The following is a 16,937-nucleotide window of genomic DNA, read 5'->3' on the forward strand; positions in this document are numbered from 1 at the left end:
CAGATCCACGCCATTTGACGAATCGACTTTGCCATTTTGTGTGCTATGATTTATTGTAAAATATCGAATACGCCTTGAAAAGTTTCTCAAGTAGCGAACAAGTCCGCTAATCGCCCTTTTTTTTTAATATAATGCTGATATAAAGTTGTAACCCTATTTTGCAAAAAAGGGCGATTTGAGTCCTGTAACCCTTCGTCTGTGCTAAAAAACATGCGTTGTCGGTGCCTTGGGGTCACCCCTCTCCCCCCTTAGAGCGTGACATAATATGTGCATCACCCCAGGATGTTGCTTCCTTCTGCAGAGATATTCAGGAATACGAGGTCTTCAAAACTATGGATAGTGTATGACAGAATATACTTACTAGATGGCGCTAAAATGAAAATGATCACTATACATAGGTTTGAAGACCTTGTAGCCTTGAATATCTTTGCAGAAGGAAGCAACATCCCAAGTAACCAAAAGTTCTAATAAAAGGCTATTTGAGGCTTAAGCAGCTTGGTTGAAGGTGGTCTATATAATTCTAAGCAGCCTCATTTTCAAGTCGTTACAAGAACTATTTCCATAATCGAATAGAATCCTAAGCAGCTTCTTGCGGAACTTTAGCGGCACTTTTAGGAAATAAGTAAAAAATGGTTTTTGTCCTCTACACCAATTTTATATTTAGTTCGCACTTTTATGAAAGTTAATTCTAAAGTCAGGTGTTTATGAATGTTATTTTGAAAGCCAGGTATGAGCGTATATTTATTGATCAGCATTAGTAGGAGTATTAGAGCAGTTTGAAGAATTAAACGCAGTCCTTCTGCGTGAGAGCCCCAGCACAAACCGCTACGTCATCTGAGATATATTACAGTGAGCTGTTGTCCCGCCTACTGTTGGAGTTTTTACGTACATGAAATTTTACTACCAATAAAGACTTGTGCGCATTGTTTCATGCGGGCGTTGACGGACCTTTTAAGAAACATTCAAGTAGCTAAGAAGTTCCACTGGGAACATGTTCCTAATTTTGTTGCGGTCATGTTTTTAGCGTAACTTGAAGTTCCTAAGAAGTGGTTATGGATGCTTTTGACGTAGGATACGCCTTTTGGCAACATATTGGGGGTGCAATTAAAAAAAAACACAAAATCGACCGCGTAACGAAAAGTGGTCAGGTTTTGACCACTTATAACTCTGTCAATAGCAGATGAATTTTAATTCTAAACAAGCCAAGCGATTGGTAATTTTTCCACAAAGCTGTTAAAATGAATCTTTTATCAATTTTTAATAGGTCACTATAGAAAATTACACAAAAATGTTCAACGGTTGCAATGGTGATCAAAATTATTACCGATTGCCTGCAAATAGTGGTTTCCCTAACATAGTCGCCAAATATTGATACCGAGCACGAGTATCTACGGTCGACTCTTGGATATAACCTCTTACTTTTTTGCAACTTTTTTTGAACTTCAAGTTGCTAAGAGTACGCATCGGAACTTTTTGGAGCCTGAAGTTCCTCGTGTGCTTTCTATAGCTTCTAAAGTAGCCAGAAAGTTCTGTTGGAACTTTATATGCACTCCATGGAACTTGAAAGTGGGTTTTATCGTGGAATGCGGAACTTTTGGCTACTTTTGAAAAAAGTTCTGTCGGAACTTTATGGAAAATGAAGGTTCTGTTGGATTTTTATTTGAAGTATGTGGAACTTAAAATTGAATTTTATCGTTGAATGCGGAACTTTTGGTTGCTTGGGATCCTATAAAGTTGGGATCTCATGGTATAAACATCTCTAACAGCAAAATATGCCACTTCATGGGTATATTTTTACAATGGTCCCTTCCTCCGAGAGATCCACCCATCCAAAAAACGTCTGATAATTTAAACAGAAATTTCACTTACTTTACTTTAGAAATTATTTGAAATTTCAGAAATCCAATGAAATTTCTTTAAGATACGGCAATTTGATTATGGGGCCAAATTGACCTCAGGGTACAGGCAATGTAAGTATTTCAATAACATGTTTCCAAGAAATAAGTTTTAAAGGTTTTTGGAGCAGCTTTCATCTTATTTTACAGAGCTCTGGTAGAAGCACTAAGCCATGAAAGAATTAGTAAAATCCATCGACAAGTTAAAAGTTACATCCTTTCAAAGTGGCCTGGGGTCAAATTGACCCCAAGGTACAGATAAAGGGTTAACGGGTTTGACGGTTACTGGGGTAATTTTTCAAGGCGTATTCGATATTCTGCAATAAATAAATAAAAAATATTCGATATTCTGTAATAAATAATCGATAATATATAAAGTTTTAGGAAACTGAAATGCCTTTTCAGAAACAAATACACACCAAAATATATTAAATTTTCGTCAAAAACGAAAAGTCGCCTAAGCGTATCTAACAGTAAAGAATCTCCTTCCAACAACATGATCGCACATGTGGTTAAAAAGACGAGCTCTCAACCAGGAAGATGCCCCAATGAGTGGGGAGAAGAGCCCGCCCTTTATCCACGAAATGCATTCCCACTCCAAATCGCTTCAATCGGGTGATTTGATGGTCCCTCTAAATCCCAGCATTGTTTGTTATTTGGTGCACAATGAAATTTGAATGTTTTATGAGCAATGAACAATACAATAAAGGAGTTATGTTTCATCTAAAAATTGAGACTACAATGTTGCTTCGTCATATTATGCTTCTAAAAAATAAAAAATTACTTTTCCCATACATGATTAGTTTAATCTGTGAATACTGCGGCCAGAGGCAAAAATATAACAGTTAATTGAGGGAGATGCAGAAGACACTACGATCCGACCTCCTATTAGTGTTACAACAATTTGTGGTAGTAAGGGGTTAAGGAACTTGCCCCGTAACGTGGGTAGATCACCTTTTCATGGTACGTTACGGGATGTAAGATCTACCACCGATTCCTAGTATTGCCTACTTCAAAGTAGGGGAACAGGTTTTTTCAGTAATCAAAGAAACACATCTCAGTCCTTGTTACTTTTGATGCCTTGTTGATAGTGATAAATCCTTGGGTTGCCTGGACCGAGGATGATCTTGAAGCAAGGAAAAAATGGATACACATACACGGTGTTGCCGATAACAATTAAGTTTTGGTGCCCTGCTTGTTTGGCCGTGTTTGCTGAAATTAAACAATGTGTGATGGTCGTGACCTCTGAGAAATATTTTAACCCTCAGTTGTCATCATGTCGCTGTATGAATGACCGAAAACGGATTAATTGGATTAAAAAGTGGGACGTCCCAATAAATGGAAAGAAGATCCCACCCTTTATGATTAGTAAAAACATGTACATTAATATAGGAAAATAAAAAAAATAACCATTTCAGACGTTCATGCTCAGGATGTAATGCTTCTGAAACGTAAAATTAATTATATCTAGATCAAATTATCAACTGATATAAGGTTATATTTTAATATTCTAGGTGTAGGATGGAAATCTGAATAAATCAATTCCTTATGCATCAGTCTTTATACCATCAACCATGTATATATAACAGTAAGTAGCTAAATTTAATGGTTTTTATAAACTTATTTGGTTAGGTTTGGTAAACTTTGTTATGATACTTTAAGCTTTCGGATCGAGGATAGAAAATAATTTTACGAAGAATACTTTTGGTGATACTCAAAATTCAGTGTTCCTTAGTACTAATGATCCTATTCTCACTTTCAACACTCCTATCTTTGGTTTCTAGGTCGGTAAGTAGCACTTTTTCGTTACTTTTTAATATAGAATACTTACGTCAAATCCAATTGAATTTTTAGTTAAACCATCGTTAAATAGATAGTTTAGTACTATTAATCGTTCTATCAAAGTGCAAAATTTCCGCACCGTAGAGCCACACTATGTGTTTTCACTGGAGATACACTTGAGAGCGCTCTCGAGTGCACCTTCAGTGAAAACACAGAGTGTGGCTCTGCTGTGCGGAAATTTTGCATTTTGATAGAGAGATTAATAGCACTGAACAATCTATTTTAAGATGGATTAACTGAAAATCCAATTTGATTTAACGTAATGCATTCTATATTAAAAAGTAATGAAAAAGTCCCAAAAGAGCGAACCATCACTGCACACATCTAATAAATGGAAATATGTAACATTTGTCATATTTATCCTAATAATCATCATATATTATCATATGGTTAATTTGCTTAATGACGTGTTCGGGGTATCATCCAAACCATTTGTGGAATAGTTCAACCATTTGGTTTATCGTCCGTTTATGATAATTTTTTATTAGGGTAATTAAAGGAGGACCACTTCCTTCACTTGAATGGACAAAATCTATCACATAATGCAAAAAAACACCATTTCTTTTAACTGATTCAAGTCAACTGTATGCGCATGTATGCGTGCCTTTTATTTGGCTCATCTTTATCTGCCGTCTAGAACTGTCAGTGGACGGGCGCATTCACGGTAGTCATCTTTTCACAACTGGGTGCTCATTTTCACCAACGGCAACCCTTTCGCAACTGGGTGCTCGCTTTTACGACGGCAACATTCTCCCGCTCGTAAACCCCGTCGCTGGTTCATTTGTGAACAGTATGGGGATAACTCTTTTCTACCTCGATCTCATAAACGGCTAGCTTCGATACTGGTCGCAGCTTTTCACCTCGGCTGGTCTGCACGGACGTGGAGCGGATTCTACCATTGCTTCCAGCAAACACTTGCGTCTCCGAGGTGTTCCGCCTTTCACCGTCAAACACAAACACAAGATCTCCGACCGACATTTTCCGATGGTCCAAGTACCTCTTGGACCCACCTCCGTAACGTATCAGCCAAATCCACCGGAAACCTCGACGGTAGACATTCGGCTGACGATCGACCACGCAGGAAGTGATTCGGTGTCAGCGCTTCTTTGTCTTTCTTCACGTTGGTTGATACGTACGTGAGTGGACGCGAGTTGACCAGGTTCTCCGCCTCTATCAGAGCAGTCTGCAGGATCTCATCCGTCACCTTCCGACTACTTGGAACTAAAAATCACGGCCAGCTATCCAGAACAAAATTTTCTCAAATATACACCGTGAACTATGGTTCACGGCTGTAGTTCACGAATATGGGAACTCTTTTTTTCCCGTGTATCCGTGAATACATGCAGTGCCTCTTTCACCGAGCGCACCATTCTCTCCCCTGCGCCTCCCATGTGTGGCGCCGAAGGTGGGTTGAACGTCCAACGAGTCCTCGCACCAGTGTGTCAGCACATGCGACGTTGATCTCCTTCAGCAGATCTCGATTGGCACCGACAATTTTCGTGTCGTTGTCCGAGAAGATCTCATTCGGACTGCCGCGCTGCTTCACAAACCTCCTAATCGCCATTTTGCACGACTCCATCGTCAGGCTGTACGCCCACTCCAAGTGCACCGCTCTGACAGTTAAGCACGTGAACACTTATTATTTGTGACATATTACCACAGACATAACATAACACTTAGAAGAAAATTCTTCAAAAAATATCGTCAAGCGTATTTTGCATGCACACTAGCACCATCTATCATCTACATTCCCAAGCAATGTTTTGCAACCGGAGCATCCCTCGTTCATGCAATTTTTTCACGAGTTACTTTTCCCTTGTTATGTCAACGCGTCAGCTGTGTTGTATGAAAACAAAACAGATGGAAGTCAGTGATGTCGGTTCTACGAAATTTTCCGTAGATCTATAGAATTGATTGTATTCTGCAGAAATACGGATCCGTAGGAAAAAATCAGAGAAGCTAAGGGATTTGTTTTTTTTTGTTTATTGTGCTTTTTCTTTTGCTGGAAACAAGTTTTTAAACAAGGTAATGCATCACTTATTAGTGCCCTTTCTAAATGTATATGTATCAATGTAATATGTATCAGTCAATAATATTAAATAATAATAATAATAATAATATTATTGAACATCAATAACTGCTAAAAATTGATAGAATATTACAGTCATCAACATGATTTGTTCTCGAATTCTGTGTACATCGTTCAATGTAATATTAGAAACGGAATGACTAATGTGCAGTAGTTTTGATGTTATATTCAACAACTTTTTTTTTTTGTATTCCGCAGATGTGGTATGTGTCTCCAGTGGGATGCCTTGACCACTTATCATTTTCAAGAGCTGACATCTACTAACTAGACGTGAAAAAGAACTGGCATCACTGATAAGTTCGAAATGTGGTGGCTTGCTCAATGCTTCAGTGGCGCCACCATGACAAATGCAAGCACATTCCCTACTAAAACATTATTTGCGATGAATGTGATTGTGAGTTTTATGTCTGTTTGTCTGTGATATTACTTTCAAAAAACGATACTTTAAAATAACCTATAAATACATATAATTTAAAACGTAAGGAAACTCCTTGCTTAGTTGGATCCTGAAATAAATATTTGGTTCAATCCACATTATCTCGATTAGGAGTAGACATGTGTTTTTCAATTATCAACTCGGTATATTCGAGATTAGTCTGGTCTGCTTCAGAATTATTAGTTTGAACTTGACCATAAAGCATATCCGCTGATTCAAGCTATTCCTAGAATAATCCAGTAGTCAACTGAAAGTGAAATTATAAAAGTAATCGTATGCTGAGATTGCATCACCTTTGCGCTATAATATTTTAGAAGGCATAAATAATTGATTTCGGCTGATGCAATATTGATTTTGCGGTGTTTTTTTTTTCAAATTACTATTATAAGTTGTATACATTTATTTTCAAGTCTTCTTTTGTGCCACGGTAGCTCCAAGCTGCAATCCTATATTAAACAGGATTATCGTTGTTATCTCTACTAGCATTAATACTAAATAAATGTCGGGGCCTTCTAATTCAAAGTAAAAGAGAAAAAGAAAAAAATATACGAAATTGACCATAAATATTATGGTTTGAAAGATACTTAAAATCAAAGTAATTTATTAGTTATGTCAATCGTGAAGTAATAATTAAAAAAAAAATCACCTATCTTAGCAAAATTAAACTTAAGACAAATAATTGTAGATGCTCCATTTTAGAATAAACTGTAATATCCTGTTTCACGATTTCCATGACGCTCGTTCTCAAGGGGAACAGTTAATCTTAACACTTACTTTACACCGACTACGAAGCCTCCGAAAAACGTGTAACAGCAAGTTTGCAATGATATAAATTAGCCATTTATTGATGAATTTCCTAAATTGTGGTACCTCTAGAATTCCTAGGCTCTGTAGATTATTTTAATTGCAGAAAGATTGAATTTTTGTCGTCTACTTTTTTCAAAAGCGAAAAGAGTAGTTACACATTTTTTTTCTAAAGGTGTGTTTGGGGTTTGCAAGTGGTTTAAGATCCATAATTTAGATTAATGGGCACAAATGGTCATAACTAGCCAGAATACAGTCATGGTTCCTATATATGGAATCTGGAGATAACGGAACGGTTATCGAACGATCCGGAACATCCGTAAAAGTGGTCTATCCATAAACCTGATCCTAGAGCTCCGTGGTTTTTTTCGAAAACATTAGGAACTGTGATATAAGAAAGAATTTGGGTTCATGACATAAACATGACCTCGGATGGCCATCGGGCCGTCCTCCGGAAGATCCGGAACATCAGTAAAAGTGTTCAATCTATGAAACTGATCCTAGAGCTCCACGGTTTTTTTTTTCGAAAATACTTGGGACTGTCATATATAAATTAATTAGGGGTCATGACATAAACATGTACCTAAAACGCCATGGAAGCCTCTGGAAGATCTGGAACATTCTTAAAAATGGTTAATCCATGAAGCTGATCCTAGAACTCCGCGGTTTTTTTGAAAGCATTAGGAACTGTGTTATAAGAAATAATTTGGGGTCATGACATATACATGAACCTGTATGTCCATAAGACCGTCCTCTGGAATATCCGAAACATCCGTAAAAGTGGTCAATTCATGAAACTGATCCTAGAGCTCCGCAGTTTTAGAAAAAAACACTAGGAACTGTGATGATAGAATGAATTTGGGGTCGTGACAAACATGAACCCTGATAGCCATGAGACTGTCCTGCGAAAGATCCGAAACATCCGTGAACATAAAACATCATCAGCTGGTCCTATAAGATTTAAGTTGACAGTAGCAGTAATAAAAATATTAAGTCCTTATCAGTAGCTCAAAAAGTGAAAAACTAAAATTAATTTGTAATTATTTCAAAGTGAGTGGAAGCAATAAAGTGGAGTTCAAACTGTGGTGTGATAAGTGAAATTTGATCTATCGATGACCAATTGACTAGTGCATGGTGAGTTCTCTCCTGAAGAGTCGGGTCCAGATCGGCCACATCCTGCCACTCCGTGAACCGTTTCCCCAACAGTGGTCAATCCACGAAATTGATCCTAGAGTTCTACGGGTTTATTTTTTCCGGAAGTGTTTGAAACTGTGATATAATAAAGAATTTGGGTTCATGACATAAACATAGACCAAGATGGCCATGGGGCCGTCCTCTGTTTTATGGATTGACCGCTTTTACAAATGTTTCGAATCATCCTGAACATGCTCCCATGGCCATCCGGGTCCGTGTTTATGTCATGAAACCAAAATCTTTCGTAAATCATAGTTCCTAATGTTTTCAAAAAAACCGCGGAGCTCTAGGATCAGTTCCGTGGATTGACCAATTATACGGATGTTCCGAATCTTCGGGAGGACCGTTCCGTTCTCTCCAGGATCCGTATATAGGAACCATGACTGTATTTTGGCTATTTATGAACATTTGTACCCATTAATCTAATTTATGGATCTTAGGCAACTTGCAAAACCCATAAACACTCTTTAAAAAAACGTGTAACGACTCTTTTCGCTTTTGAATAAAGTATACGACCCCATTTAAATATTTTTACAATCAAAATAATCTACAGAGCCTAGGAATTCTAGAAGTACCACAATTTTTAAAGTACACCAAGAAATGGCTATGTTATGCTATTGCAAACTTGCTGTTATACGTTTTTCGGAGGCATCGTATTCGGAGTGGTTACCTTGTTTCTATTTTCCCAAAATTCATCTGAAAAATAGCAAACGGCTTGGGCTTCATCTGTCTAATTAGGACTGCTTGTGAAATGAGGATTGCGTGAATATAAGCAAATGTTTATATTTTCTTTTATTTATTGAAGAAGGAAAAAGCTTCTTTGAGTAGAATTTCTCACAAATCAAACGAATAACGATAACGAATACAATCATTAAAAAAATACATTTTAAAGATTTTTGAAAGCTTATCAAAAATTCTAGTACAAATTTTGAACTATTTGTTCACACTGTGGTAGATAAGGTTGATGCGGAATAATAATAATAATAAAATAAATAAATAAAATACTTGAGAGTTGTGTCAAGTACTGAAACACTCCATTTGAGTTGAGCTAAATTAGCGTGAAGCATGACAGATGTGAAAGGAGATTTTGACACAGCAAGCAAGCAGTGCTGGATAAATGAGGAAAAAACGGATGGTATAAATATGAGCTACCTAAACTTGTAAAGGGCATTCGCTGCCAGACTGTTGAGCAGTTCAGTCGATTTGAATTCTCTCTAGTTTCGTTCGTTCGTTCGCAAGTCGAATTAGCTCCGCGTTGTGTAGTGACGCTCTCGCTGACCCAGCCATGGGTAAGAAATCGCGCGGTAACGCGAGTGCCGGTTTACCGGGAAAACAGACTCTCCCAGGAGACGGCGCAACCACCGAGCCAGCCCAGAAGAATCAGAAGAAAACCCCATTGCCCATCCCGACAGGCGTTGCGGACCCGCAGCCGGGGCCTCCCGGAACTAAACGACCCAGACCTGAAGACAGCAGCGCCACCGTATCAGCAGCAAAAAAGCTGCTGAGCAACAATCCGTTCTCCGCCCTGCAGAACGGAGCCCAGCCGCAGTCGGACCCTGAGACGGTGCCGAAAAAAGTTAAGTTGCCACCCTTCTATGTGAAGGGCTTCCCTCCCGGGCTATGGGAGCAGCTGGATTTTTACATTAAGCAGGGCCTTCGCTGCACCATTCAACGGTGCACGGAAGGCTACAAACTGATGGTCCCGGCCGAAACACACTTCAACGCAGTTCAGGCCCTCTTGGACAGAATGAAGCTGGAGTACTTCTCCCACGACATCGAGGCCACCAAGCCGCTGAAAGTGGTGCTGCGCGGGCTCCACGACATGGACACCACCACCTTAATGGACGAGATTAAGGCGAACGGCCTCAAGCCGGTCGAAGTCCACAAGATGACCCGCAGCAAGGCCATCAAGTATCGTGACCAGCTCTACCTGGTCCATCTGGAGAAGAACTCCACAACCGTGAAGGATCTCCAGACGACACGCACACTGTTCCACATCGTAGTGAAGTGGGAGCGGTATAAACCCACCCACCATGGCGTCACTCAGTGCTCGAACTGCCTATTGTTCGGGCACGGCACCAGGAATTGCCGCATGGCCAGCCGCTGCATCAAATGCGGCAAAAACCACAAGATCGACAACTGCGACAGCATCGAGGAAGCCACTCCCACATGCGCCAACTGCGGTGCCGCCCACAAGGCCACGAGTAAGGCCTGTCCGAAGCGGGCCGAATACGCCGAGATCCGGAAGAAGGCCTCGTCCAACAGCCAGCCCGGTCGCAAGAAGGTTCCAAAAAACAACGCGCAGAACTTTCCTCCGTTATCACCGGTCCAATCACGGCCAATTCCAGTGTTGCCGCCGCTCCCGCTCAACCAACAGTTGGCTGCCGCTGCAGTACCCGGTCAAGCCTCCGGGCCATCGACGGATCCCCCTGCTCTGGGATTGGCCGGTACAACCGGTGAAGCTACAGACGATTCTCCGCTGTCAACGGATGAGATCGTCACACTGTTGGCCCAGGCCATCATCATCAAGCGCACCTACGCAACAAGAACACAACAGCTCCAAGCTATCATCTCCTTCGTCGCTAATTATGGACCGTGAACCCATAAAGATCGCCAACTGGAACGCTCGCTCCGTAGGGGCGAAAAACATTGAGCTTGCAGACTTCCTCCGCAAGCACGACATCGACGTGGGCCTTCTCACCGAGACCCACCTCAAGACCGGTGACAGCTTCTGGCTGCCCGACCACAGCATTGTCCGGCTTGATCGCACCAGCTCCAGGGGGGGGGGGGCGGTGTCGCGGTCATCATCAAGAAAGGCATCAAGTACTGCACCCTACCCCACTACCGCACTTCCATCATCGAGGCCGTCGGCGTTGAGGTGGAAACATCGACCGGAAACGTCCGGTTCATCGTTGTCTACTGCCCCCGGCAATGTACCGTTAGCAATGGTACAGCACAGCAGTTCAAGAACGACCTTGCCATCATAACCCACACCAATGCCCGCTTTGTAATCGGAGGGGACCTGAACGCCCGGCACGAGGCCTGGCGGAACTACCAGCAGAACCAGAACGGCCGCCTGCTATTCGACCATTCCCAGCATGGTCTCTATTCCGTCTGGTTTCCGGATGAACCAACCTTCACATCACCGACGGGCAACCCATCGACGCTGGACCTGTTCTTGGCAAACACCAGATTAGCCAAGCTGGTTGCCGTCAACGACCTGAGTTCGGACCACCAACCGGTGCTGACCGAGCTGGGCTACAACGTGGCCCCTGCACCGTGCCAGCGGAAGGACTACCATCGAGTCAACTGGGTCCAGTTTCGACGCGTGGTCGACCGCCACATCGACGACAACCCACCGCTCGACACAGTGGATGACATCGACCGGGCCCTGGAGGGTCTCCATCAAGCCATATCCGTGGCTGACGAAGAGTGCGTTCGGCGAGTTCCTGTGAGGGGTAAGTTTCAAGCAATTGATTCCCACACCAAACTCTTGATTCGGCTCAGAAATGTTCGTAGACGCCAGTTTCAGCGGACTGGGGATCTGCAGCGTAAATACGAAATGGTCGATCTGAATCGGCAGATCGCTTCCAGAATGGTCTCAATCCGGAACGAGAGTTTCGGGCGGCTCGTTCAGAACCTGGACGACCGTTCCAGACCATTCTGGAAGGTTGCCAAGGTGCTAAAGTCTCACCCCAAGCCCATTCCACCACTTAGAGTCAATGACGAACGGCTTATCACCAACGAAGAGAAGGCCAATGCAATTGGGGAGCACATTGCCCAGTCGCATTTGCTGGGCTCTACAATCCCAAGTCCACTCGAGAACCAGGTTGTGCAGTGCGTCCAGACGTTAGATGCCTCCCCTTGTGCCGTCCCTCCAGAAGAACGGATTACAGAGGAACAAATTTGCTCAGCGCTGAAACACAGTACGAACATGAAGGCTCCCGGGTTTGACGGAATATTCAACCTAGAGTTGAAAAATCTCAGCGCGAGGGTGCACTCGCTGCTGGCTGCCATCCTCAACAGATGCTTGGAGCTGCACTACTTTCCAAGCATCTGGAAGGTGGCAAAAATCATCCCGATCCGCAAACCTGGGAAAGACCCTTCACTACCGTCAAGCTACAGACCGATTAGCCTGCTCTCAGCGCTGAGCAAGCTGTTCGAAAAATTGATCCTCAGCCGACTAAACAAGTTTGTGGAGGAACATGACATTCTTCTTCCGGAACAGTTCGGGTTCCGCAAGGGGCACTCCACCAATCATCAGCTAGTGTGGGTGATGAATAACATCCAAAGTAACAAAGCTGTATCCAAGTCCACAGCCATGGCCTTGTTAGACGTCGAAAAGGCGTTTGACAATGTCTGGCACGACGGACTTATATACAAGCTTTGTAACTCCAACTTTCCACCATACCTTGTGAAAATCACCCGTAACTATCTCCAGCAAAGGTCGTTCAGGGTGTCGTTGAATAGTTCCCTTTCGGTACAATTTCCGATCCCAGCAGGTGTTCCGCAAGGGAGTCTGCTGGGACCACTGCTTTACAGCATCTACACGTCGGACATCCCTCCTCTAGGAGACGATTGCGTGTTCTTTCTGTTTGCAGATGACACCGCGATAGCCGTCAAGGGTAGGATGCCTCGTGAAATTACGAACAAGCTCCAACGATGCCTAGACACCTTTACTGATTATGCCACCACGTGGAAAATCAAAATCAACGCCTCGAAAACCCAAGCGATCATGTTCCTTCACAGACAATCACCAAAACTTAAACCGTCTCCCTCCTGTACCGTAATAATGGATGGTACAAGGGTCGAGTGGTCCACTGATGTTACTTATCTCGGGATGTTGTTGGATGAGAAGCTCCTGTTCCGCTCGCACATAGAGAAAACCCTAGTTAAGTGCTCCGCCTTGGTTAGGTGTTTTTATCCGCTCATTTTCCGCAGATCCCGCCTCTCAAGGCAAAACAAACTGGCTGTTTACAAACAGATCATAGCCCCCGCGATCTTCTATGCCGCCCCGGTGTGGGAATCGTGCGCTCAGACCCACAGGAACAAAATCCAGGTTGCACAGAATAGAGTGTTGAGGATGATCCTAGATCGTCCATTCGACACAAGAATAGCAGACCTCCATCAAGAGGCAGAAATTCCCAAAGTAGATTCCAAAATTGATGATATGACAACTAAATTTATTCAAAAATGCAATCTTTCTGAACATGCTTTAATAAGCAATTTGTACATAGTAGGTTAAGTGTATATAGTAGAGTAGGTTAGTTTTAAGCTGTCAATAGTAGTATTAAGTAGTTTCTCTTCAAATTCTAAAAACAAAACAAACCAAACCCACCAAGGTGGTCGACCGTGTACTAAGTCTAGGACTAATTCTGTAAAACAAATTTTGAATTTTGCCCATACCTAAAGATGAAGAAAGCAATTAAATCACTTAGTAAAAATCTATATGGTAATCGTCCAAGTTAAACTAAAATAAAGATCTTGTAAAGGGCATTCTTGTAACGAACTTTGGAAGCGACGGATAGCAGCAGCAGCAGCAGCAGTAACAACAACAGCAGCAGCAGCAGTAACTACAATAGTAGCAGCAGCAGTAATGGAAGCGGAGCGGCCGTAGCAGACGAGATTCGTGTAGCCTTGACCGAGGCTGGAAACCTCGGTCCGGTCACGACACACACATGGCCGAATTTTGCCCCAAGCGAAAAATTATGCAAAGTTTCATGGAATTCTTTAAGGTAAAATAAAAAAAAATGTTATTTTTTCACTATTTGGCCTGGAACTGCTCCGATCCGTTGCTTGCAAGAGGTGGTTTTCAACTTGGAAGCGATAAATTGATACTGTCGTGTTTGCATTCAAAGCCGACAAGGAAAAGAGAGAATTCTGACTTCGGAAATTGGACACATTTTTTCACCGGAGCGATTCAAATTTCAACGTGTGCGGATTAACAATGATGTGCAATGATGTTCTGAGGCTATTGGCGTTGACGGCACCGTCGAAAAATTTGCTCTTTCAGCAAATATAGACAGTTTCTTATAGGAATTTTCGGTGGAGTGAAAGGATAGTACAAAGTCCGCCATGTTTCACGCACAGTCTGACGTTTGCTTATGGATTTTCTCATAGGAGTAAAGAGCTACAGAGTCGCCGTCAACGCCAATTCTCCACAACTCGGATCAAAATTACTTATTATGTTTTACACTTAACATTGTTCATGACGCAAATGAAAATGCGTATACGGTTTCTAATTAACCTCGCCTCAACGTCATATGAGTATTGTAGCGAAAGAAATCTCTTTTTTCATCGTAGTAGTTTTATCTTCATCTTTATGGAGACAACACTTACTCCATCCAGTGCAGCGGAGAGCGTTTGGTGCTGATAAAATATCTGTTTTTCGTAGTCATCTTTGACAGAAATATTCTTTTATTTTTGTTCAAACCCGTTTAAAAAAGAGAGGGAAAGTGCGGGTTGTGCTTAGTAGGACGGAAATTAGATCAAAAATCCTAATTACAGGATTTTTATGGAAACTCGTTTATTCGACTATATAAACCTCAGTTCAAGATTCCTGTAGGTGCAGATTTGGTCATGTCTGTTTTCTGACATCCAGAACATCCGTAAAAGTGGTCAGTTCTTAAAACTCATCCTAGAACGCCACGATTTTTTGAAAACATTTTGTATTTGTGTTGATGATGATGATGATGATGATGATGATGATGATGATGATGATGATGATGATCCCACCTACAAAGATTTGAGCTGGACGAGTTATCTTTATGATAATTGAATATAAACATTTTAACCAGGTTTGCAAACAAAATCGAGCTGGTTACAATTACAAATATAAATTCCCTGTTAAATATGCTATAGGCATCAAACAAAAACATTCGCAGGTGTAACCAGTTATCAAGATTCCAAGTATAATCATCGACAATACTTCCATTCACATGTGACCTGGGATTTACACGTATAAACTTCCGCAGTGCCAGGACTATATTCAGGGAAACGACTTCCAGCCATTTATACATGTATTCCGCGTGCGAGGCTCAAACCATTGTAGACTACTCAAAATTATTTTTTTACTATTACTACTACAAAAAATTATTTTTTTACTATTACTACTACAAAAAATTAAAAATCTTTTCAAACCTCTCAACCAATAGTTTATAACATGACCGACGAATAACGCAATCATCTCAAATGTCAGAAGAGTATGTTTTTATTTTACCAGATTTTTCACACCAAGAAAAACAGACAGAATTGCTTGCAATATCCTAAAATAAAAAAAAAAGCATAACTGGAAAAACAGGGTGTCTACTCAATCCAAGGAATCAAATTCCCTGAGCTTTCCAGGTTTTTCCAGGTCGGATGAAAAAAATTCCAGGTGCAAACAAATTATACATATTATTATTTTATCTATTTATCCATCAGGAATCCCTTTTATTTACTTATTGATTTCTGTTATTTTCGATAGTTCAAACTTGGGCGTTGGTACTTATAAGTCGGCACAGCAAAAAAGTTAATGAAAATTACAGCAGAACAGATGCACATAGGTTGTTTAATATTAATTTGTACAATTTATGTTTAGTAAATGCAGCAATGGAGGTACGTTAGGAACCACCATAGGAACACATTGCACTAAAGTACCTTCACTATTGCTGCATTTATCCTGCACATAATTTGCGAAAAGAAATTATATCCATGGGTGTAATATTGTATTTGGTTTTTGCAATCACATTAGTTATTCATACAGAAGCATGCATTACGTCAATCAATATTACAATACAGAATAAATCATGGTTTCACATGGCTAAAATCTCTTAAGGTCCGTTTAGACTATCTGATTTCTTGGTCTGATTTTGACCGCCACCATAATGAAAAATCTGCTCGAATTTACTTCCGACACACTTTGTCGAACCCCCCTGTTTGCTGGTGTTCACACTGCTAGCACATGTCGAAAGAACTGTCAATTTAGATTTCAAAACAAAACTGTATCAGGAATCAAAAGTAAATACTTCCATCTTAAATTACCGGAAAATTGGTCTAGTTTCGGCAGACGTATTTGCTTTTATTATTTTAAATAAAATGAGAAAGAGAAGGTGAACTTTGTGGAGTAGGAAATGGTTGCTCAGGAGGAACACCGGCAGGGATCTGGCTCATCTTGTCCATCAAGAGTTGCGATATGAAGATGAAAATGGATTTCAAAACTTCGCCAGGATGTCGATACCAACTTTGGACAAGCTAGTGGGAAAAGTTCTCACTAGATATACATGATTCCTTGAGTTCTGAAAATTTCTGTTAACAATTCAATTCTGCAAGGTCTTCAAACCTTCTGACGTCCCTGAAGTTTTGTTTCTGTTCTCCGGTAAAATTTCTTTAAAGATCAACAATTTTTCCTGACAATCTGCAAATGTCTCGGTAGTTCTACAGATTTCTTTGAAGTTCTGTGTGTTCTTCAGAAGTTCTGCAACTTTTCCTAAAAATCTACAAAGTTCCTGAATCCCTGAAGATTTAAGATCCTTGAAGTTCAACAATTATCTCTGATGTTCACAAAATTTCTAATAATCTACAAACTTCTCGAAAGTTCTGCAACTTTCATGATTCAATGAATATCTGAAAATATCTCTGAACATCTATACAATTTTCTAAAGAATTAAAAGATTATCTAGAATTTTTTGGAAGTTTT

Source organism: Ochlerotatus camptorhynchus, unplaced genomic scaffold (assembly GCF_037179485.1).
Source record: "Ochlerotatus camptorhynchus isolate MF236.1 unplaced genomic scaffold, CSIRO-AGI_Acam_v1.1 ptg000349l, whole genome shotgun sequence".
NCBI classification, from domain to species: domain Eukaryota; kingdom Metazoa; phylum Arthropoda; class Insecta; order Diptera; family Culicidae; genus Ochlerotatus; species Ochlerotatus camptorhynchus.